Source organism: Ictidomys tridecemlineatus, chromosome 1 (genome assembly GCF_052094955.1).
Source record: "Ictidomys tridecemlineatus isolate mIctTri1 chromosome 1, mIctTri1.hap1, whole genome shotgun sequence".
NCBI classification, from domain to species: Eukaryota; Metazoa; Chordata; class Mammalia; order Rodentia; family Sciuridae; genus Ictidomys; species Ictidomys tridecemlineatus.
This window is the reverse complement of record NC_135477.1, coordinates 79,066,180-79,091,742: the sequence shown is the minus strand read 5'-3', so window position 1 is coordinate 79,091,742 and position 25,563 is coordinate 79,066,180.

The following is a 25,563-nucleotide window of genomic DNA, read 5'->3' as shown; positions in this document are numbered from 1 at the left end:
ATCGGAATAGGAAAAACAGTAGAATGAAACAAACATCACTTTCCTAAGTGATGTTTGTTACTGTGTGTAACTCCACAGTATATATAGCACAAGAATGGAAATATATAGTCTATGTATGTATAATATGTCAAAATACACTTTGCTGAAAAGAATTTTTTTAAAAAGAATAATATTTTGTGAAATTTACACTAATGCAGTGTTGATAGGACTGCAAATTAGTACAGCCATCCTGTAAAACTGTATGAATATCCCTTTCAAAATTTGGAAGACAACCACCATCTGACCTGTTTGTCTTATTTTTTGGTAAATATCCAAATTTCTGAAATCAGTATACTGTAGAAACTCAGGTACATCAGTGCTTACAGCAACACAATTCATAATAACCTAACTACAGCACCAGCTAACATACTCATCAACAGACTAATGAATAAAGAATATCTTGTGTATATACACAATAAAGTTTTACTTAGTCACTAAGAATTAAATGGTGGCACTAGGTGGAAAATTGATGAAATAAGAACACAATTCTAAGTGAAATAAGCCACATTCAGAAAGCCAAGGGTCGAATGTTTCCCCTCATATGTAAATACTAGACCATATAATGAAAAAGGGGAGAATCCAACACAAATAGCAGAGATATCTGTGGAAGGAGTTATAGGGAAGGCAGGGAGGACAGAGGGATGAAAAGTAGAATGAAACAAACCAAACTCTCTCTGTAAATCTATTAATAAAGCAGGGTGAATTTAAATGTTGTGTACGTCTATAATGCACTAATTTAAAAATTTATAAATGAATAGAAGATACAACAAGAAGCCATACTCATTGTTCTCCCTTTCACTCTTCCTCTATTTTTTCTTTTACTTTTATTTCTTTTCTTCCTCCTCATAAACAATGCACCTTATGTTGTCTATTGATCAGCCCTATTTTGAAATTGCAAATCTTTGTCTTTCTGATATCTTCTTCTTCTTTCCTCTTATTTACCATTATTTTTAACTTCTCTTACCACTGGTTAGTTTGTAAAATGTCAGACCCGACCACTAATTCTCTAGAAGCAGTTAAAACACTGGAACTCATAGGTAATACCAATTGTTTGAGTTTACAATGGACAAAATTCCTGATTAACTACTATCTTTACTGATAGAAATTGTTTACCCTACAATTTCTGTTTATGGTGTCAATCAACATTATAGATGTCATGATAGGAACTAAGTACTTAATTTAATCCTATGTGTTATATGCATAGGTTTTTGCAGTTATTTGACTCCCCCTAATCTCTGAGGCACTGGAAACCTACAGTATAAAAGCTGGTACAGTTAAAACCCCACTGCTTCAGGTCCATTTGTAAATATGGGTAGACACTTAAACAATACAAAAAAGAGAGATAAAAACATCCAAAACAAAACAGAATAATTTAGCAATAGACTCCACTGATACTACAGTACACGAAATATCAAGGAATGAATTTAGAAAATTCATAGACAAGATGATCTAAGAGGTAAAAAAAATTATATATATACACATTTATGCCAAATGCCTAATCTACAAAAAACAAAACAAAACAGAATTTTAAAAGCAGCTAGAAAAAATGACTAGTCATATTTAGAAGTAAACAAAAATGATTTCAGCTAATTTTTCAAGCCACACCCTTAAAAACTAGGAGAACTTGAAATAATATATACAAAACTCTGAAAGATAATGGATGCTATTAAAATTAATTTTAAAAAATGATTAAGAATATTTTTTAGAAATGTTATCTCACTATTCAGCCAAGTAAATCAATTTTCTTAAACAAATCTGTTGATTACTTTATATTTGCCTCACAACTAAAGAAGTTTTAGAAATACAAGGTAAACTAAGACAATGTCCAAACTTTCAGGAATATGCAGATGTGGGAACAGGTACTTTTTGCCAAATCTGTAAATAATGTGTGACTAAATGGTATAGTTAGTTTTAATCCAAATTTTCTAAAAGCTGCACAATGCCAGTTGCCAGTTGGGAACTGGTAATTGCTGCTAGAATAGGTTCACATATTCAAAAGAAAGTACTTAGCACTTACCCTGATCCTGACTTCTGTAGTGTTACCATTGAATTCTACTCTAAAACCTTTGCTGAGCAATAATATGTCTCCTAGAGAAATTTTGTAGTAAGTTTGTATAGAACATATTTTTAACATTTTAAGATATATGTATAAACAAATTTAAACTTTATAAATCTAGTGTTCTGAATTAATCAATTTTCATTTAGCTGAATAATCTTTTTTATACTTGAAAAAATATTTAACACTAGCATCAGTATATAAAAACATGCCCTAGCTAATTGTTGGTAATAGCTTCAATCATATAAAAAAATCATATCTCTCCAGAATAGACTTGAGGGTGGAGTATGTGACTTAGGTTGTAGAGCATTTACTAATCATGAAAAGCATGTTCAATTCCCACCACAACGGGTATCAAAGAATAATGAAATTTAAAACTAAATTTTTTATATAGATATTGTAAATACCAGATAAATTTTAAAATAAGACATATAAACATACATTATAGCAGGAATGCATCTATTAAACAAAATGTGAAGAAGACAACACTAAAAGTAATAGAGGCAAGTTAGATATTGTACTATATTTAAATTAAAATAAAAATTTTAACCTGCCTTTGAAATTTGTAATTGAAAAATGTTTTTATTCCTAAACTTTGAAATATATTTCTGATTTTACTGTACTTTTTTAGACAACTTTAAACAGGTTTTTTTCCTACGTGAGAAATGTGTATTTTTACACTTAAAATCACATATCATCTAGAGATTTAAAGGAACACAATTTGCTTATCAACATAGTCCTAAACATAGTCCTATATATTATGAATTAATTAATGAAAAAACAGACATTATGGTTCATGTTATCAATATTTATTTTGCAATTTTATTCCCTGCATAATTCTTATTTTTTAAGAAATTAGAAAAACAACTCCTAATTTCATGGGATTTAATAAACTAAAATTACATGTTAGCATTGAATGAATCTTCAAATAAAATTCTTGTTAACATTAAAAGTTATTATATTATGCCCTTGTTAGAACTTTTTAGATAAAATTAGTATTTTTTCTCTCTGCTTAATGTAAAATATTTTGCCACTTTCTTGTTCCACGTTTTCAACAATATTGTTTGTGTATATTCTATCTTTGCATGCTATTAATATAATCTTTATGCAAATTCATTTTTTACATCTAAAATAAATAAATAATGAGACTTGAATAAAATTTTAAAATTTCTTAACTAATAAACAAAATGTCTTCTAATTATTTTTTGAATTTTTTATTTTTTGTTTTAATTTGTGCTTTCAATGTAAGATTATTGCATAAAGAAAATAAAGGTAACTCAAAGCCCACTGAAAAAAGGGATATTTATTATTATCATCATGATTATAATCATCATTATTATTCTTACCAGAGAGAAGAGCTCACTGGCCAAAAAATTTTAATACTTCAGAAGAATCATAGAATGAGGAAGAGTAAGGGTATACATCTTCAAAAGAACATTTTTTAAAATCTCAAATATTTGTGATATAAAATAACAGTACACAGTTATTTTTTCTCACAAATATGCTTATTTTTTAATCGATTCAAAGATATGAATCCCCATACCTCTTCCCTGTAATTCCTTATTGCCAGTTTTCAAATTTTGCTCTTTCTGAGTTTGTAAACATGTAGTGAAACCACTGGTCACAGCTCACAAGTCAGAATGTCATCAACCTCTGCCAAACTGGAAATTCATGCAGTATTTCTGTGTTCCAGCATTGGGATAGAATTCTTTTCCCAGGAAAAGTAGTTATCATTGTTGAGGCTTCTAACTGATTTGATGTGACCACATACATTAATGGGTCTTGATGAAGGATCATTAAAATAATCTGATTGTTTATATTAAGCATATCTTAAAAATGTCTTCACTTCAACATTTAAAATACAAAGTACCACACTTATGCAAGTTGACACAAATAATTTATTTTTCATAATATGTAGCACATTACTCAATTCATGAGTAGAGAAAAATCATGAAATAAACTTATAAATCCTAGTTCAGTGGGCACTTGTCAGTGGTTTGAAATCTTCTCAAGTTTCTCAACTCCCTCCCACCCCCACACCTGCCTGTTGATGTGAGAAAAGATAGAAGGAGCTGGAGTGATTTCCCTACCACTACATTGTCACAAACTCTAACAAAATTGTTTTCTCTTTGGGCAGGTAGAGAAAAAAAAATGCCCTGAAAATCTCTCACAATGGTTTTTTTACTGTGAGCATATTCCACACAAGTGAATTTCTCTGCCTCTTTTGGAAACATAAAATTTTTTCAGAGTTTTACCATTAATTTTGGAAGAGCTCCTGTTCACTTCATGAACAGTGAGACTGAATTCTCAGGAGTTTGTTGCTCTCAAGCTATCTCACACAAAGCAATGATGGGTCTCAACCATTCCTCCATTCCTGCTCCAGCATCTTCTGTTTCTTGCAAGCTGTGGTTCTCTGTATTTGTCAACCTTTCTAGTTTTAAGAGCATCTCTTGGTCATACAATCTCATTTCTGTGATGTATTTAAGAGGGCTTTTTGATTTTCAGTTTTTAACTCTTTTCTCTTACTTGAAGCATGGGAATGATGACTTTTTATTGGTTGTTCAAAACATTACAAAGCTCATGACATATCATCTTCCATACATTTGATTCAAGTGGGTTATTGTCACGACCCCCTTGCCCGCAAGGAAGACGCAACTCAGGAATCTTCTTTCAGCAGTTTATTCAGGCCCTTGATATTCTTCTAATAATTCTTCTAATCCCCGGAATCATAGTCGGATGCCCCTCCCAGCCTTAATAAAGCACCGCGAACCCCAATGCGAAGCTGCCACGTGGACCCTTCTCACAGGGTGCTAGAGAACGACACGCAAACTTTCTCTGATAAGGAGTTGACAATACGCCAACTCTCTCTGATATGGAGTTGTCCTTCACAGACCACAGTGGAGCCAGCGCCATCATGTAATGGCGACCACAGTCCACAGGAACGGCTCACCACAGCTCCCCTTTTTGTTTCACTAAGACAATACAGGCGAGAGTACAGGTCCTATCCCACTGTGCAGAAGTGGCTGCATAGTATGGTCCAGCCCTAGGGGGCGCCTTCCCCAGATCTGACACCATATCAGCTGACGCCTTTTTTCGTGGGGCGGGGCGGAGACACGTCAAACCCGCATGCAATAGGACATGCTCCCCTTGAGGTCCCTCTTCTCAATGGATCACTCAAGTGCAGTGCCTTGCCTCGCATCCTGTATCGTGACGATGGTGAGTAAGAGGGAATAGCTGAGGTTGAACTGTGGCTGTCTAGAAGTACAACTACAAACAAGTTGGCAGCACCCAGAAAGAAAGGCACGGACTTTAAAGTGACAGATAAAGACCAGTGTGGAAACCCTTCTGCGTGCAATGGCAACAAGACCTGCAGAGTGCAAGGGCTTTCCAGCACTAAAAGAAAGACAAAAGAAGGACATGTTGAACCCAGTGCAATGTTATAATAACTTGGGGTGCAACGACCATGTCAAAGGCACTAGTGTGGAAACCCATCTGCGTGCAATGGCAGCAAGGCCTGCAGAGTGCAAGGGCTTTCCAACACTAGAAGAATAACGAGGAAAGACATGTCAATCCCAGTGCAATGTTATAATAACTTGGGGTGCAATGACCATGTCAAAGATTTACTGTTTAAGATGTGCAAGCCAGACCTGTGGCGAGTTGCCAGTTTCTAAAGCAGCAAGAGCTTGTATGATCATAGCCTTATCTTGAGCACTACGAGCTTTAAGGTGACAGAGAAACCACAAACAGAGGAACATACCAAAACAACACAGTGCACCAAAAATGCCTACTCCCACCCACTCTTTAAAAAAGGAAAAAGCAGAAGAAACCCAATTGGTGAATTGACCCAGAGTCACAGGATCGACACGGGTACTATTCAAGACAGCTATCTGGGTTAGTTGAGACTGGATCATGTCTTCCGCTTCCATGGACAAATTCCCGGCCAGATATCCACCAATGATGTGGGAAGCATTCCGTTGGTACCAGCATCAGAGCCAGAGCACTCATCAGAATGAAGCTTCTCATCATGGGACTGTTGTGGCACCTCCTGCTGCTAGTTAGTAGATCTCAAGACTCTTCTTGTCAGGCGTTCAGGGATCCACAGCGGCTCCGTGCGATCCTGGGGAAAAACACATACAGATCCTCGTGCCCATGTCAGCAGGGGTCAGGGCCGTTCCATTGGCCCGTAAAAACATCCTTCCACTTAACATAGCCAGTCACAAAGGGCTGAGGGGACACATGTCTATCGGCCGCAGAGCAGCCATGAATATCCAAATTCAAAAAATTAATGGTAAAAAGAGCTAAAGACAGGCGTTCTTTAGGAGTGTGGTCAACTCTTATCCCCCCTTTTTGTTTTTCTAAGGTTTCTTTTAAGGTGTGGTGGGCATGTTCAACAATGCCTTGCCCTTGAAGATTGTAAGGCAACCCATGAGCAAGTTGTACTCCCATAGTAGAACAAAAAGATGTAAACTGTCTGCCAGTATAAGCAGGTCCATTATCAGTCTTAAGGGATGCAGGTGCACCCCATGCTGCCCATGCCTCTAAGCAATGAGTAATGACATTACGTGCCTTTTCTCCCGATAAAGCAGAAGCATGAATAATTCCAGAGTATGTGTCAATAGAAACATGTACATATTTGAGGTTACCAAAGTCAGGCACGTGAGTTACGCCCATTTTCCGACAACCAATGGCTTCAATCTTCGTGGGTTTACACCATAAGTAGGAGGATGAAGAAATGTGACACAATGGGGACATTGTAATACTATTCGACGAGCATCCGCTCTTGAGATGGAAAAACGTCTGTGCAGTGTCATAGCATTGACATGAAAGTTGTGATGAAACAATTTAGCTTCTTCTAAGGAGGAGGCCAAGCATATCAACTGGCTTCTAGTTGCCGAGTCAGCAAAGGCATTACCCTGTGATAATGAGCCAGGAAGAGAGGTGTGAGCCCGAATGTGCATAGGATAGAAAGGGGCAGTACGGCTACGGTTAAGCTGTTGAAGCTGATTAAAGTAAGCAGATACATTATGGGTGTCACTAATAGCTCCTACAGCCTCCAGAATTTTGAGTGCCTGCACCACATCGATGGAGTCCGAAATGAGATTGAAAGGAAAAGAACACTGTTTAAAAACTTCAATAACAATTTGTAGTTCTACCCATTGTGGATTTCCAGGAGCAAATTGATGCTGGACAGGGGGAGAGTCATTAATCACATAAGCTCCCATTCCAGACTTAGAGCCATCAGTAAAAATGTTAACAGCCCCCGGAATTGGAGTTGGGGAAGTTACTTTAGGGAAAATGATGGGATGTTCTTTAACAAAATGGAGTAATGGATGAGAAGGGTAATGATTATCAATATTCCCTTGAAACTAGCAACATAGAATGGCCCAGTTATCTAGAGTAGTACACAAAACATTAATTTGAACTTTAGAATAGGGTATGATAAGAGAAGAAGGTGCTTGTCCAAAAAATTGAATGCTCTGTTGAATCCCTCTAAGTGCTAACGCTGCAACAGCATCAGGATAGTATTCTAAAGATTTTCCTGGGGATAAATGTGGGTGGATCCATAGTAAAGGCCCATCGTGCCACAGTACTCCAGTAGGCTGCCACATAGTGGCAAGCACACATAACTGGAAAGGTTTATCACTCTGGAGCCTGCATAGAGTAGCATGTTGTATAGCTTCTTCTACTGTTATAAGGGCCGCTCTGGCCTCTTTAGTGAGGGTACGAGGGGAAGTAAGATCTGGATCACCCTTAAGAATAGCATACAAAGGCTGGAGCACGATATTAGGAATACGTAAATAACCTCTTATCCAATTAATATCTTCCAACAGTTTTTGAAAATTATTTAGAGTTTGGAGATCCTGAGTTCTTATAGTAACTTTTTGTGGTTTTAATATATCATATCCAATCGTCGCTCCCAAATACTCAATAGAATCCCCTGTTTGAACCTTTTAAGGTGCAATATGTAATCCATATTGAGCTAACAACTTCACTAGGTCTTTATAGGCCTCATTAACTGACTGCTCTAATTTGGCTGCCAATAATACATCATCCATATAATGAATAATCTTGATGGAAGGATATTTTTGTCTGAGAGGTGCAAGTGCCTTCCCTACATACATCTGACAAATTGTAGGACTGTTAGACATTCCCTGTGGTAAAACAACCCACTCAAATCTTTGATCTGGTTCCTCGTGATTACACGAGGGAAGGGTGAAGGCAAAACGCTGTGAGTCTTTAGGATGCAAAGGAATAGAAAAGAAACAGTCTTTAATGTTAATAGCAATGATATGCCAGCCCTGAGGAACAGAGGAAAGCAGCGGCAGCCCTCTTTGAATGGGCCCCATAAGTTGCATTTGAGCATTAACTGCTCGTAAATCATGCAGTAGGCGCCACTTCCCTGATTTTTTCTTAATGACAAATATGGGAGTATTCCATGGAGAAGTAGAATGTTGAATGTGGCCCAAGTCAAGTTGTTCTTTAACTAGGTCATGGGCTGCTGCCAGTTTAGCCGAGGGAAGGGGCCACTGAGGCACCCAAACAGGCTCCTCGGTGAGCCAAGTTATGGGTATTTGAGCCCCAGTGGCCCCTATGAAAAACCAAGACCGAATCTGTCAAGTTTTTGACGACCTTGCACAGGGTGTTTACGCCCCTGCAGATGTTTTCCTAGTCCTAGACCTGGCCTATACCCCATATTTTGCATAATCTGTTGAGACATTAGGAAATAGTCATTACTAAGGGTGAACCCCATGTCTTTCATCAGATCATGGCCCCATAAAGAAATAGGTAAATCAAGCACATAAGGTTGAAAGGTACCACTGTGTCCCTCTGGGTCCTTCCAGGATAGATGTCTGCAGCTAATTTGAGGAGCTTGGGCATATCCAAGTCCTCTTAAGGATTCATCAGAAGTCTGTACTGGCCATCCCTTAGACCAGTCTTTAAGGGCTATAATACTACGATCTGCTCCTGTATTCAGCAGTCCCACAATAGATTTACCCTCTATGATTAATTCCAAAGTGGGGCGGTTGCTCATACCCAGTGACAAATAGACACAATTCCCTCCAGTGCTACCAATCTCACTTCCCAGCCGTGACCGTGAGTCAGCTGGGAAGTGGTTATGTAAACTAGGCAAAATTAGTAATTGAGCAATCCAATCCCCTGGGGAGATAGACACAATGCCTCTTGGAGCTTCCACCATGACTTTTACTGTCCCCACAGTATCAGGGCTTATGACTCCGGAAAAAACATGAAGACCTTGTAAAATAGAGGAAGCACGTCCAATCAATAAGCCCACAGTGCCAGGTGGTAAAGGCCCTTTGAACTCAGTTTCTACCAACTGGACTCCCATCTTAGGTGTTAATACGAGTCTGGAAGTGGAACAGAGGTCCAATCCCGCTGCACCTGTAGTGGCTCTCCGCATCTCATGGGATGGCGTAGAGATGGCCATGTCTCGGGTTCGGGTGTGACATTCTCCATTGCCCCATACATTTGTGGGCCCTGGGGTCGAGGGCCTCTTCGGCCGTTTTTTGACCTAGTTAAAATAGGCTGCCCATGGATGTCCCTCACTGATCTACACTCTTTTGCCCAATGCTTCCCCTTTTTACATCTTGGACACAACCCCGGTAAACGAGGGCCATTGGAAAAGCCACCATGGGGAGGTCCATTGAAATTGTCTTTTTTGGGACATTCACGCTTGAGATGACCAGGCTGACCACAACAGAAGCATCTTCCGGCACCAGAACCGCCCCTTTTTGTAATCCGAAGGACAGCAGCTACAAGACCTGCATTAGTTAAAGGTCCTCCAATCTCTCTACACACCTTCATCCATGCTTCTATGCCTTTATTTTTATAAGGAGTAATTACTGCTTTACATTCTTTGGTGCATTGCTCAAAGACCAATTGCTTGATAAGGGGCATGGCTCTATCAGGATCTCCAAAAATCTTTCCAGCGGCATCCACCATCCTTGCTACAAAATCTGAAAAGGGTTCTGTAGGGCCTTGTATAATTTTAGTCAGGTTACCAGACACCTCTCCTCTATTTGGAAGTGATTTCCATAACCGAATGCAAATATTATTAATCTGGTCATATGCTTCCAGAGGAAATCCTGTCTGTTGATTAGCAAATCTCCCTTGCCCCAAAAGCATGTCTTTGTCCAAATGGGGGTGTGCTGCTGCATGATTTTGGGCGGCCTGCTCTGCTGCGCCCTCTAGCACAAATGCTCTCCAGTCCAAATATTTGCCTGGGGAGACGCAAGCCCGAACGAGGCTAGCCCAATCAGAGGGAGTAATGCAGTATCTGGACAGATTCTCTACCTGAGTTAGTGTAAAAGCGGCATCAACCCCATAAGTGCGCACAGACTCCGCCAGGGTCTTTACAATTTTAAAATCCAAAGGCTCATGAAATCTTCCCCTATTATCATCCTGAAAAACTGGATAAGCAAGACCCATCTCAGCGTTAACAGCCCTCCATGTTTGGGCGTGGAAACTTCGTCCCGAAACACACCCGCCATACGGAGGCGGATCGGGAGGCCGTCCTTTCTTGAGCCCTTGCTTATCTCTGTTCCCTTTAGCTAAACTCCCTAGCTGCTGAGACAGCGTCTTCAGCTCCTCCTCTTCATTGTCTTCTACCTCTGACCCACTTTTGCATGGGGGCGTGCGCAGCACACTGAGATCTGGATACAGTCGTATCCTTCAGTTCTCCACGCCCCGCACACTCCCCTCTTCCTGAGACACTTCGCTCTCTGTTGTTTCTGACTTTTCCTCATGCAATTGTTCTAAAACTTCCTGCCCTTTAGCAAGCGCTTCTTGGCATCTGCCATCTGTAAGGAAACTACGGACCATCTTCCAAAGGGGTATCACCCCGCCCTCTAGTATGCTCTGCTCACGAGCAAAATCAAGATCTTTGCCTAATTTATCCAAGCTGGGTGTAGTGAGGCTGCCCGAAAATGCGAACCACGGTGCAGCAGTATCTACCCTCTGTAAAAATTTCTCTAAGGTACTGCGTTTCACCTCCAGTCCCTTGGAACGTAAAAGGCCATCTAGGGCCAGAAGAAGTGGACTTGAAGTCACGGCACCCATGACGCAACACAAGAAAACACAGAAAACGAAAGTGAAAATACACAAAAACAAAACGAAAATACACAGAAAACAAAAACGAAAATACAGAGTGCAATTGCTATGAGATGTAATGCCCTCTCTTTAATTACAGAGGAGCAGTTACCTTTTAACGCTCCCTCTTTACTTATAAAGGAGCCTCCGCTTTTTAACAGCGGGTCCCACCTTACCTGAGACTTACCGGCGCGCCTCCCTGGCCGCTGAAAGTTCTGGTTCCTGGGTGTTTCTTTTTTTTTTTTTTTCTCCCGGGTTTCGGCACCACTTGTCGCGACCCCCATGCCCGCAAGGAAGACGCGACTCAGGAATCTTCTTTCAGCAGTTAATTCAGGCCCCTGATATTCTTCTCTAATAATTCTTCTAATAATCCTCGGATGCCCCTCCCAGCCTTAATAAAGCACCGCGAACCCCAATGCGAAGCTGCCACGTGGACCCTTCTCACAGGGTGCTAGAAAACAACACGCCAACTCTCTCTGATAAGGAGTTGACAATACGCCAACTCTCTCTGATACGGAGTTGTCCTTCACAGACCACAGCGGAGCCAGCGCCATCATGTAATGGCGACCACAGTCCAAAGGAACGGCTCACCACAGTCTTTGAGATCGAGTGTGAGCTCATTTATTTGTTGGTTTTTCCTTTTTTTGAGGTATGACCTCCAGGCGATGAATTTCCCTCTTAAAACTGCTTTCATTGTGTCCCATAGATTTCAATATGTTGTGTCTGTGTTTTCATTTATCTCTAAGAATTTTTTGATTTCCTCCTTTATGTCTTCTGTAACCCATTGATCATTCAGTAACATATTGTTCATTTTTCATGTGATGTAGGATTTTTCCTTCCTTCTTTTATCACTGATTTCCATTTTCATTGCATTATGATCAGATAAAATGCATGGTATTATCTCCACCCCTGTATATTTACTGAGGGATGCCCTATGACATAATATATGGTCTATTTTTGAGAAGGATCCATGTGCTGTTGAAAAAAAAGTATAGCCACATGATGTTGGATGATATATTCTATATATGTCAGTTAAGTCTAGGCTATTGATTGTGATATTGAGTTCTACAGTTTCTTTATTCAACTTTTGTTTGGAAGATCTGTCCAATGGTGAGAGAGGTGTGTTGAAGTCACCCATAATTATTGTATTGTGGTCTATTTGATTCTTGAGGAGAATTTCTTTCATGAACGTCACAGCCCCATTATTTGGTGCATAAATATTGATAATTGTTATGTCTTGTTGGTGAATGGTTCCTTTTAACAGTATATAATGACCTTCCTTATCCGTTTTGATTAATTTAGTCTTAAACTCGATTTTATTCGATATGAGGATGGCCACTCCTGCCTGCTTGCGAGGACCGTGTGCGTGGTATATTTTTTCCCAACCTTTCACCTTCAGCCTGTGTATGTCTTTTCCAATCAGATGTGTCTCCTGGAGGCAGCATATTGTTGTTGTTGTTTTTTTTTTAAATCCATGTTACCAGCCTATGTCGCTTTATTGGAGAGTTTAAGCCATTAACATTTAGTGTTACTATTGATGTATGGTTTGTACTTCCAGCCATGTTTGATTATTTATCTTCTTTTAGTTTGTTTCTCCTAGCTTAGCTTTCCCCCCGCCCTCTGGCTTTATAGAGGCACTTCCCACTGATGGTTTTGGTTATTGTTTTTTATTTCTTCCTCATGTAATGTTTTGCTCAAGACACTTTGCAATGCTGGTTTTCTGGCTACGAATTCTTTTAGCTTTTGTTTATTCTGAAAGATTTTTATTTCGTTGTCGTACCTGAAGCTTAATTTTGCTGGATACAAAATTCTTGGTTGGCAACCATTGTCTTTCAGTGTTTGAAATACATTGTTCCAGGATCTTCTCGCTTTCAGCGTCTGTGATGAAAAATCCATTGTTAACCTTATTGGTTTACCCCTAAATGTAATCTGCCTCTTTTCTCTTGTAGCTTTTAATATTTTCTTTTTGTTCTGTATGTTGGATATCTTCATAACAATGTGTCTTTGCGTTGGTCTACTGTGATTTTGTGTGCTCGGTGTCCTGTATGCATCTACAATTTGTATATCTGTTTCCTTTTATATTTCTGGAAAGTTTTCTGTAATTATTTCATTCATCAGGTTACTCATTCCCTTGGTATTAATCTCTGTGCCTTCTTCTATCCCGATGACTCGTAAATTTGGTTTTTTTATATTATCCCAAATCTCTTGGATGTTTTTCTCGTGATTTTTTACCAGCCTATCTGAGTTGGCTAGACTCCTTTCAAGATGATATATTTTGTCTTCAATATCTGACGTTCTGGCTTCTACTTGCTCCACTCTGTTGGTGATACTCTCAATTGAGTTTTTAATTTTGTTTATCGTTTTTTTCATTTCTAGAATTACAGTTTGATTTTTTTTAATAATCTCTATTTCCTGATAAAGATGCTTAACTTCTTATTTTATCTGTTTCTGTAATTCACTTTCAATGTGATCTTTAAGGTTCTTTTCAGTCTGTCTAAGGTGTTCCTTGAGTTCTTTATATGGCCCTTTTTCTGATTACTCTAAGTCCTCCTGAATATTTAGGCTGTCCTTCATTGTTTGTACTCCCTTTCTTCCTTGCTTTTTTATGCTCATGTTATTTCTTGTTCTGTTTGACTGCTGAGTTACTGTTTACTCTCATAAATTTATTTGATGTTTGTAAGGAGAGATATTAGAAGGGAAGGGAAGAAGTCACTAAAGAGAATGAGTGTAGGCAGGTAGAATTCAGGAAAGGGGAAGTAAGAAAATTGAAAAGAAATGAAAAGACAAAAGAAAAAAAGTGAAAAGAAAGAAAGAAAAGAACGAAAAATTAAAAATTTAAAACAAAAAAATTATAGTGATAATAAAAAATGAAAATTAAAGTTTTAAAAATAATAGTAACCATAATAAAATAGAAAGAATTTAAAAAATTGAAACCATTAATAAGAAAGTTAAAGAACAACAACTAAATCAAAAAGTAAAAAAAATAAAAATAAAAAATAAAAAAGAAGTACTAATAATAATCATTAAAAATAATAATAATAATAATAAATGCAGTCATAGAGCTCGATTAACTTCTCTTCCAGTAGGTGGAGCTATGCCCACTGGGCCAGGCTTCTCTTCTTGATGGGTGGGAACCAATCACTCTGTCTCAGCTCTTCTTCCCAGACTGTGCGGGTCTCCAATCCTGAGTGCTTAGGGCCTTCTCTTGTGGTTCCTCAATCCAGGCCCCGCTCACCTGTGACGCTTACCACAATACTGGCTACACGCTGGGTCTGCTGCTCCTGGGAGCTCTGTTTTCATGGATGCCTGGCCACACCCTTTCTGTTTGCCTCCCTCAGACCCCAAGTTTATATGGCTTGGGGCTGAGGGCCTTAGCAAACTTGTTTGCCCTCAGGTAGTAACTCCCCTGGTAGCTGGTGCAAGGGACCTCTGTTGTCAGCACTGGTGGAAGCAATAGCCGGGAGTTCTGCGCTACAGGTCCCACATCTCTCCTGATTCCCTGGGTCCGGCTATGGTGCTCAGTTGGTTTTTACCTCTGTGAGTTCAGGTGGGACTAGTTATTTCAGTGGGATCGTTAGTGCTGAGACACGAGAAGCAGGCGAACCAGAGCTTGCATGCAGCTGATTCGTGCTCAGTGTGTGTTTTCTGAGGGGCCCAGGCTGTACACCTTAGCTCCACGTCAGCTCAGCTTTGCCTAGTGATCCTGATCAAGCTGGCTCTGGGCCGCGCTCGGGCGCTGCGCTTGTCCGCGGCCTCAGCAGCGACGGCAGGACCTCCGTCGCTCCTCGGCTAGGTGCCTGGTTCCGGGGGTCCAAGCGGCTGCCGCCGCAGCTCTCCGGCCCCTCCCTCCGGAGCGGGGGTCCCCTTGCAGGGGACTGCCAAACAACTCCAGAACAGTTTCTGCCCAAAGGTGCAGCAAGGAACAAGCAACCGCTGCGTTCGGGGTCGTGGTCCCGCCTTCGGAGGATAGGACTCGGCACACAGCCCAGTTCCCGTCTCTAGGTGCAGCAGCAGGTCCATGTAGACAGAGCCATTAAGACAGCATGCAGGAAGCAAATGGCGGCTCCCACGGAGTGGATTTTTGGCCCCGAAACCACAGCCCAGCCAACAATCCCAATCCACCAACTTTCCTTGTATAGAAAATATTCAAAAAAAAAAAAAAAGGTGGTGTACTGAGCTTTCTTTGTCAGGTACTTACAATCTGCTGTTGATTACGTATTCAGCTTCTCTGCTGGTAGCGAAGTGAAAGAGGCAGCAGATGAGCGCGGAGCGCCCATGGCTCTGAACAGAAAAGCGTCTCTCTTTCAATCTCTTTGTTTTTTCTGCTGCTTGGCAAGGTGGTCCACTACAGATTAATGGTGATAGAAGCTCTAACACGCTGCGTGAAATCTCGATTAAAGCCGCTGCTCAGAGCCCCACGCTCAGCACTTCAGCAACCCCTGTACGCAGCGGCCATCTTTCTATCCCTAAATATTTTTTATTTCCATGTTACATTATTGAATTGTGTCACTAGACTACTTGGGATCCAACTTTAGCTCAGTTTTATTATTTCCCAATCAATTGCAATTTACTTCTATTTTAGCTGGAATTTTCTGAAATTGTATACTTTTCTCTATCTGTTTCATCACTACTCTGGTCAACATGTCTGTTTCCCTTTCCTTCCTTTTTGTATAAGCTTTAAATTTTCATGTTCATTGTAGCCCATCCCAGTCTCCTTACTGCAGCCATAATTAATTTTTCAATATGATAATTTAATCTTCTTGCTTATTCTCTGTCATTACCTCCCAGTTCCTCAACAAAATTCAGTAGTTTCCCACTTCCTTTGGGATAAAACTAAAATTATTAACATTGTTTGTAACATCTTTATTTTTGAGTGTTTAAATATCTTTTCTACCTAGTCATATAGTATATATCTCAAATTTCTATTAAATGCTGTTTTTTTTCTTAAAGTTATCTAACCTACCTAGTTAGGTCAAACACACCAATTAAACCTACAATCACCATGATAACTATTCTTCACCTCATATCACAGTTGTCATATTTTATTAGATTGTCTGATAATTTATATTTACAATATCCAGATCTGGTATAAACACTATGAAAAGTAGGAATATGAAAATTTTCAGCTCTTTTATGTATGTGCTTATGCTTGCCAGTAAAATGGTCTCATTAAACATTTGCTATATAACTGATAAATTAATGAGTGTTTAACTTTCACACTTCTTAAAATATATCTATTTATCAGAATTTTTCTTTTGTCCCTTTGCACTTTCACTATGCTTACTTTGCATAGATGATCTTATAAATTTTCCTGGCATTGGGTATTGCTGAAATCTACATCTTCACTATCACACTGTACCTTGAGCTCCATTCTTGAGTCTCTGCCTCATATTCACTTCCATTCTCAAAGAATAGATTTTTAAACTCACTTTGTAGTTTTCATACCTGATTCAAATCATGAAAATAATGTATTTATATGACTTTTCTTTTCACTTGTAGCTCAAGTAAACAACAAAAACACAAAATCAAGGGTCATTCTTCCTTTATATTCTCTTCCAATTCCAACATTTAATATGTTATTGTAAGCAATTTATAAAGGTCATCAAAAATGATCTTTCTATATCTCTGTCCCATATTTACACTTTATAGTTGAAAACCTAATCAGTAGGAAATATTTACAATAATATATTAAGTTTGCTTTATTTCTTCAATTCATCACCCATATTAAAGTGATCTTAAGAAAACACAATATGATCATTATATAGATTATATTTTCAAAATGGAGGTTCTATTTGTAAATTAAAATTCAAATTGTATGTTAAGTTACACATCAAAACATTTCACTTATACCCACACACTCTTGTGTACATTAGATTTTACATGTACATATTATTGCATTTATTTATTAAATCTTCATTTTTTTAATCATTTGTTTTACTCCTGTTTTTTTTTATTGTGTTGTTGTTGTTGTTGTTGTTGTTGTTTTTGTAGGATTCGTATGTGAGTAATTTTTGTTTTCCAGGTATTCATTCCAGGTATATATTATATATATAATATATTATATATATTATATATTTTATATATATATATATATATACATGACTATAAGATATACAGATGTATATCAGTGCAGCTACATTTAAAATTAGTTATGAAATAAATTATTATAATATTTAAGTTATAAAGTCTCAAATAGTAACAGGCAAATTATGAAAAACCTTTGAAAAGACATTAAATTGAAATAAACTTATTTATTAAGTAAAAATTACTTAGTTGAATTTCACATAATTTTTCAGGAAAAAAGGAAGAAAAAGTAAAATAAGCAAAAATTAAAAAAATCCTTGCTTTTGTCAAAAGATTTATGAAAATACAAAATATTTTTTTACCTAAAATTGTATATACATGATCAGATCTACTTCTGGAAACTGAAACTTTTAGTAACTTTTTTTGGTCATTCTTTAGTAGTTGTCATTTGTATTATTGATGTTTTTGAAATAAAACTGAAGTGACTCATTTTCAAGAAGTGCTATTATTTTGATTGAAAGTCTGAATTCTTAATCTCAGTGATTAACAAATATTCTGATTTTTTTTTGGTTGGATTAGTTTCTTTCCCATGGAGATTTATAATTCAAGTGAATGATGCATAGAATGAGTCTATTTAGTATTAATAATTAACCTACAGTTAGTCAACAAGATAATTTATAGGTTAGCTCTAGTTAGAGTCCCCCCACACCTTTGATTATTTTATAGAGCTGAGGCTTAAACCAAGGGCCTCCTGCATGCTAGGCAAGCACTGTACCCTGCATGGTATCTGATTATGTAATCATTCCTCACCTGTCATTTTTCCTTGTGTCAATTTTTGGCCCTCAAAGAAAGATTTAAATTTTTATTTATATTTTTTTTTTTACTGGTGCATTATATACAGTATTGGAATTGTTGTCCCATATTCACATTTGTACAGTTTAACAATATATTTTATTCATTTTCAGTTCCGAGTACCTTCACTTTGCCTCCCTTGCTCCTTCACAAATATTGAAAACTGTTAAATCCAGAAAAACTCAACTATTTTATATAAAGCTTTAATTCATACATGGTATGTTCTCCTCAGGATCTACCTTTAAACCCATAAATTAGCAGGGAATTGTGGTGCCCACCAGTAATCTCAGTAACTTCAGTGGCTAAGGCAGGAAAAGGGCAAGTTTGAGACCAGCATTAACCACTTGCAGTGCTTAAAGAAAAATAGTGAGATTCTGGCTCAAAATAAAACATAAAAAAAAAAGATTGGGGATATGGCTCAGTGGTAAAGCACCCCTGGGTTCAATCTCCAGTACAAAAAATAAATCAATTGATAAATTAAGTATACCCATAATTTACATAATAAAACACTACTTATAAATTCTCTCTCTCTCTGTCTTAACTGTCCTGGAAATTGAACACAGGACCTCACACAAGTGTTCTACCACTGAGCTACTTCTTTAGGCACTAAATTCTTCGTAATCACATGAAAGCAACAGTGGAAAAATACAGAAAATCTTTGATACTCATCACAGCAGATACTTGAATTTTTGCTCTACAATCACAGCCAACTCAGACCTGTAATGTTAGAATAGCTATAAAACTTGCCTTGTGGTGTCTTTGCATTTATTTCGCTCATAGAATACAACTTTTGTCTATACTACAATTTCATATTTATGTAACCTGGATGACTCTGAATCATAAGTGTCTTATGTTTTTCAAGGTTTTCCATATATCTTAAGAACTACAAAAACAGATGAGAATAGTAACAGACATCCTTGATTGATTGATTTGTGTACATTAGACTTTATTTACATGACACATATGGAGCTGTGATGAGGTTCACGTTGTAAATCATTAATTTAAAGATCTAGCAATGAAATTTCAAATGATCACAACTGAATTCTGGGAAATAAAGTCAATTTTTTACCAACAAAATAGTTGGTAAATCAATAATTGTGAAAATTCAGAATAAATATATTATATTAACCCAAAAAAATGTTACATATGGTGAGACTTATTTCTTATTTTTGCAAAAGATTGTATGGCATCTATTATTTAATCATTCCTCGCTGTTTTTGTCACTTGCACCACTTTCTTGACCCTGACAGAGTTTAAATTTTCTTTTATTAAATTGTAGTGTTTATTGAAAAGTAAAGAAAGCTGATGCAAAGGAAACTGCTCAGTCTCCGGAAGAGCTCTTGTCACTTCATTGCTCATGCAGACATTCCCTAATTTTTTTTTCAATTTTCTCCTTATACCTTAAAATGATACTTAATTTTTTCTTGTTAAAACTGACATAAAACAACATTTTTTGCTGATTTATATATAATGAGATTTAATATGAAACTGTAAACTGCCCATTTCCTCTACTATGCTAGGTACAAGGAGACAACTCCTAGAACACCACACCAGAATTGTTTTTGAATGAAACTTCACTAACAGGATTAGAAATCTGAAGAATTAGGAACTTGCTGGTTCAACTGAAGTCTTTCAAATGGCATTTTCCTTGCTGCTTTCTGAAAACTGTAATGTAAACTATTTCATCTAGGACTACATTATTTCAGTCAAAATCCTTACAAGTTAAAGAAAGTTTCTTACAATAATAAAATTTTTTTTCAGCATGAGGAGCACATGAAGATTAGGAACACTCTCCACCCCATGAATGCATTCCAAATATTTTGATGCATGTCTATTTAGTGAAATTTCAGCTACAAACCAAAACCAAGCTACAAAGAATTCTGGAGTAATTATCTTTGGATTTATGGCCTTTGGATTTCCAGTTGATTATTTAGCACATGTAGTTGAAGACAGAGCATTTGTAATTTATTTAATGTGGATTTGGGAATGATTGAGTGGCTAAGTCAATCATATCCACATAATATGAGTCTATGAATGACACACATATGAAAAATGTCTTTTTTTCACCTCACATTTCAAAATTATTTTAAAGTGATACTTTTTATCTTCTCAATTACTAGCAATGATATTCTTTAATCATCTCAATTACCAGTATAATTTTGTGGTTATTATTCTTTAATTTTTACATTATAGTAACTCAGTCCACATTAGCTCAAGCAAAAAAAACCTAAACATTTAACCTAGCTTTAAACATTGGTTCTCAAATTAATCAAAAATCTATTTTCTGTATCCTAGTTCTGCTTTCCTGTATTTTGTTGTTTTTTCCCCTGATTTTCTCACATTCCATGATTAAATAATTAGCATAAACTGCAGTTTGTTACACCCAGAGGGAAAAAGTGATTTTTCTTTCCAAAAGCATACTGAAGTATACAGTGCCAATGCTACTTGCATTTTATTAAATGAGTTTAAGTCACCCACTCATCCCTGATGCATTTTTTTCCATCCAGAAGGGTCATGGCTATCAACTCATGCCTATCTATAGAAACTAGGCAGAGGCAACTCACCTGAAGAAAGTAGCTTGACCATGAAGAAGATAAAGTTCTTCATGGGGACTCATTGTGGTAGTACCAGGAGATAATAATTTACTGAGAAATAAAGATAAAAACAAAAGCAGAAACATAACAAAACCAAACAAAAGGTAGATACCCATTCTATTTCATAAAAGTTAATTATGAAATTAATTACTAGTCTGCTCTGATTTCTGTTTTTAGATAAATAAATTAATAAATTATTTTTGGATTGGAGATAGTAACAAGTGTGGAGAATTTTGCATAGATGTAGATAAATGTTTCAATCTGGGCTAAGTTTTTAAAGTTAGTTTCATAGTTTTATATAATTCATAAATAAATCCCTTTGATCCCTTAAAGTGAAACACACATTACAAACTTCATGGAGTTAGATGTTGATTAAAAATATTAAGATAAACATTTTTATGCAATATTTTTCTCATCTATGTAGGACAACAGTGTTGATGATGTCTTTGTAATAAAATAATTCAAAACATTTTTGCACCCCTTAAATCTAAGTAGCAAATACTCCATACTAATTTTCACTTTCCAAAGCAGCTAATTCAAGGTTAAAATTGATTTCTCTCTCTGTCTCAAACAAATGCTGTTCAGTTTCTTACTCATGAATAATTATGAAAATATTATAATTATTAAAAAAATTGAAGAAAGACTTGTAAATCTTGACTCCAAGTCCATAAAAAGCCCCAAACAAAAGAAATTAATTTTGGTTCATTTTTTAGTTATTATGTTTAATGTCCTCTGCTACAATACTTTATTGTATAGTCTTTCTTAATGATCCTACTATGCTGCATTTGATTTGATTTCTTAGTGACATACAGTGAATATAGCATTTCCCTAGAATTTTTCTCGAAGTTAAGCAAGTTTGTTTACATCATCCATTATATTCTGAATAAACAATATTTAGGTACTTTGAAGAAATTTTTCAAGGCTCATTTTTAAACCTACTACAGTATTATTGTGTAAAGAAAACTAAATTTAAAGTTTCAGTAAATTTGTTACTGAAAAACTGATTAACAGATCTAACTTTAGCTTCATATCATGACTGAACAAAATGAGTCAAAAGAGATCTTCAGAAAATAACTGATGTGAAGACTGCTCTTTTCTGAGCAGTCACTTTAGAAATAAATTTCTATCTAAGGTAATTGCAAACATTTTATTAAGGAAATTGCTATACAGTGACTTAACCCCTGTCACTTCCTGCTTTTGTGAAGAGTTTTATGGTTTATATCAACTATAAAGGGACAGTTTCTATGAATTTGTGAGTAAATCAAGTTGAATACACCAAATATGCTATAGATTCAATCTTAAATGTCCCCAAGAGTCCTTGTATTACAAGATGGTTTTCAGAAGTTGCAACTATAAGTATGGTGGAAATTCTAAAATGTAGGTTTAACAGAAAGATTTTAGGTCACTGAAGGCATGTTTTTGTAGAGGGTTATGAGATCCTGGTCTCCTGTTTAATTTTATTCATTTTTAAAATGTATTTTAATTAGTTATACATGACAGTAGTTTTTTTTTTCTTTGCTTCCTAGCCATCAGGTAGGTTTTTTTTTCTGCCACCTGTTTCTATAATAATATGCTCTCTCACCAAAGGCCCAACATCCATGGGCCAAATTATCATAGACTAGGTCCTCCAAAACCATGAACCAAAATAAACTCTTTCTCTTTACAAGTTAATTGTTTCAAGTATTTTTTTTATAGTGATAGAAAGCTGACTAAAACAAAAAGGATATGTTTATGTACATTTCTTTCCTTGAAGAAATCAGGCAAGTATACTCCAAGACTCTTAGTAATTGTGCTCTTTTGTCATTGTTTTAAATAGTATAACTTCAAATCATGTAATATTTAATAGCCATTGATCACCGTAGATGCCCTAAAATGTGATTACCTAGAAGTGATTTTTAGATCTGGGAGCCATTCATCCATTTATTGGGAAATGAGATGGTAGAGGAGTAAATCTGAAGTTGTGTTAGATGACAGAAGTGTCAGACAGAGTGGCCAAGGCATGTATAGCATTGGGTGCCTGCCATTGTGTTCCTCCATGAAGTTGGCAGAAATGATTAGATATTTTTCTCTGGTATCCTTCCCCACATATTTATACTATGCTTAATCTCTTAAGTTAATAGGAGGTGTTTTATGACATTGAGACATAACTCTTTTTCCCTATCTTTGTTATTTTATGATCACCCAACCATGGTCATGTCAACTCATCTGTTTTAAATTATATCTTCTTAGATATATAATTGGTAATTTGAATTCCATATGCTCTCTAATGTATAAAAAGTCTAAAAAATTCTTTTAAGATGCAAGCTGCTTAATGGTATCATGTTTTCATATTCAAGGTCTATAAATGTTCTGCACTTTTCTATAACTCTATCACTACTTGTCAGCAGGATCATGGCCAGCCAAAAATGGACTTTGTATTTCTCACATGTCTAGCACAGAATCTCTGTTTCAGAATCACAATTTAAATTAATTAGGAACTTTAATATTGTCTTTGAAAATGCTTCCTTATGTATGGATCATGACTCATTTAAATGATTCTAAGGAGGGGATTTCAGGTAAGGTTAAAACAAAGAGATGGAGAGCTATTTGGGATATAAGTGAGGTGAATGACTTTATATAAGGTGAAAAAATAGCTTCCCATGGTTCCTTAAACATAGAACATGCTCTGTGAATGATCATTTTCATTGTAACTATTATTTATTCTTGTTATTAAGCTGCCATACCCTATAATAACCCCATATGTTATTTAAATTAATATCTCATTATATTTTATCTTCATCTTAAGAAATCAAACAAAAGTTTTCCTTCTTGATATTTTTTACTTAAGTTTTATTTGCCTTGAAAACTTCAGGTCAATTAGAATAAAAACTTTTGTAATGACAGAGGAGCCATTAGTAGTATAATAAAGATGACCCAGATTGAAAATAATCCCATTCCATTTGATAAACATTACCTCCTTTGGCTTAGAAGTTAGCCGTTTTCCCCTAGCTTGGGGACAAGTGACTCTAAAGGGCTCTCAAATTCCCTATCTTCCTCACCTGCATCCTCTGTGACCTCCTGTTGGGTAGGGTCTCCTTCAAGAGGGTTCTGAAAAAATCTTCAGATTTTTATACAATGATTGCCGAACTTGAGGTCCAACAATAAAACTTATCTTCAAAGAGCAATTTGGTAGCCAAAATGGTGTTAGTGTACCAGTGTTACTAACCTTTCCAAAAGCAATGTCACAATTCTTTGAATGTTTTTCATATTATAAGAGGTCTCATAATATCCCTTTTTAAAGAAAAGTTTGTACAATAATGTCACAAAGAAAGATATAGATGAGAAAACCTAGATAAAATCACCTGTGTTTTCCTCTACAAAATCAAATCAAAATATATTTAGAAAATTAGGGAAAAAGAAATAGCATATATTATTGGTGTTAAATGCCTAAATAATGCTAAGCCTGGTAAAAATATCTTTACTGTTTGATAATGCTTATAAGAATTAATTACTTGTGGAAAAAGAAAAGTACCCTTTTTAAATTTGGGGGAAAATAATTGCTCACTTTTTTGAAAAAAAGAGATTTTTGTCAGGATTCAATATTTTATAATCACATAAAGTAGAATTTTTTTCTAGAAAACAGGGAAATTGGTATATACTTAGAATAAGTAAATTAAGAAAGTAAAAATTTTATTTCTTACAGAAATTTAAAACATTCCCTTCTGATTTCTTGTTTCTCATCATCAGTTGGAGAAATTTAGATGTTGGGTTTGTATCAGATTATTTAAGACTCTACACTAAAAATGAAGAGCCATTCAAATTTAGTGCTACTAAACTCAAATCGTTATGACTTTGAATTTGACTATGTACTTCATATATGTACATATACAAACACACACACACATATATATTTCATATATGTATCTATGAAGTACCATCTAAGTATATACTTCATATATATATATATATATATATATATATATATATATATACACATGTATACATTCATGAACATGTATATATGTACATATGTACTTGGCTATTGATGGGGCAGTGAGTGCAGGCCTCAATCCCTTTGTTGGCCTAGCAGAGAAGATGAAGGGATCATCAGGGAACCAGACAAGACCCAGAGTGTTCACAACACAGGGGGCTTGATTGCTGGAAACCAGCTCCCAAAGTTTTGGAGGCTTGAGACTCCTATGAGGCAGCTCTAGCTCTATCTAGAAGATTCTACATCACCTGGCTTCTTTCCCTGAAGCTACCTTTTGGCTGGTTGGGCCCATAGCTATCTTCCCTCCCTGCCCAGTTTGGCTTTGCCACAGCCTCTAGGATCTATCCTGGCCTTGTCAAGAGGCCTCTGAAGGGGTCCAATGCCATATATATATATATATATATATATATATATATATATATATATATATACACACACACACACACACACACACACACACACACACATATGCACATATATATATATATATATATACACACACACACACACACACACACATATATATATACACACACAAGTATTTATATATGTATCTATCAAGTACAACCTAAATTTTTAATGTGGTCTCAGCTTTGTTCTGAAGAATAAATTTTGTTGTTTGAAGCCATATTCACCTTGTTACATGTCTTCTCATCTGTGTCTATGGAAATATTTGTAAAATAACCCAATTGGACATCTTCTCTTCTTAATTTTAAAGAAAGTACAAATATATAATAGAAATATTTGATATAATTGAGGGTACTTCTGAGATTGTTAGGAATTTTTTTCTAGGATTTTTTAGATATTAATTATAACCTACTAATATATTTGTTAACTCACTAAAGCATAATGGATTTTATTATATAAATAACAACCTCAAACTCCTAGTTGGGAAGAACAATATCGAAACAGCTTCCTGT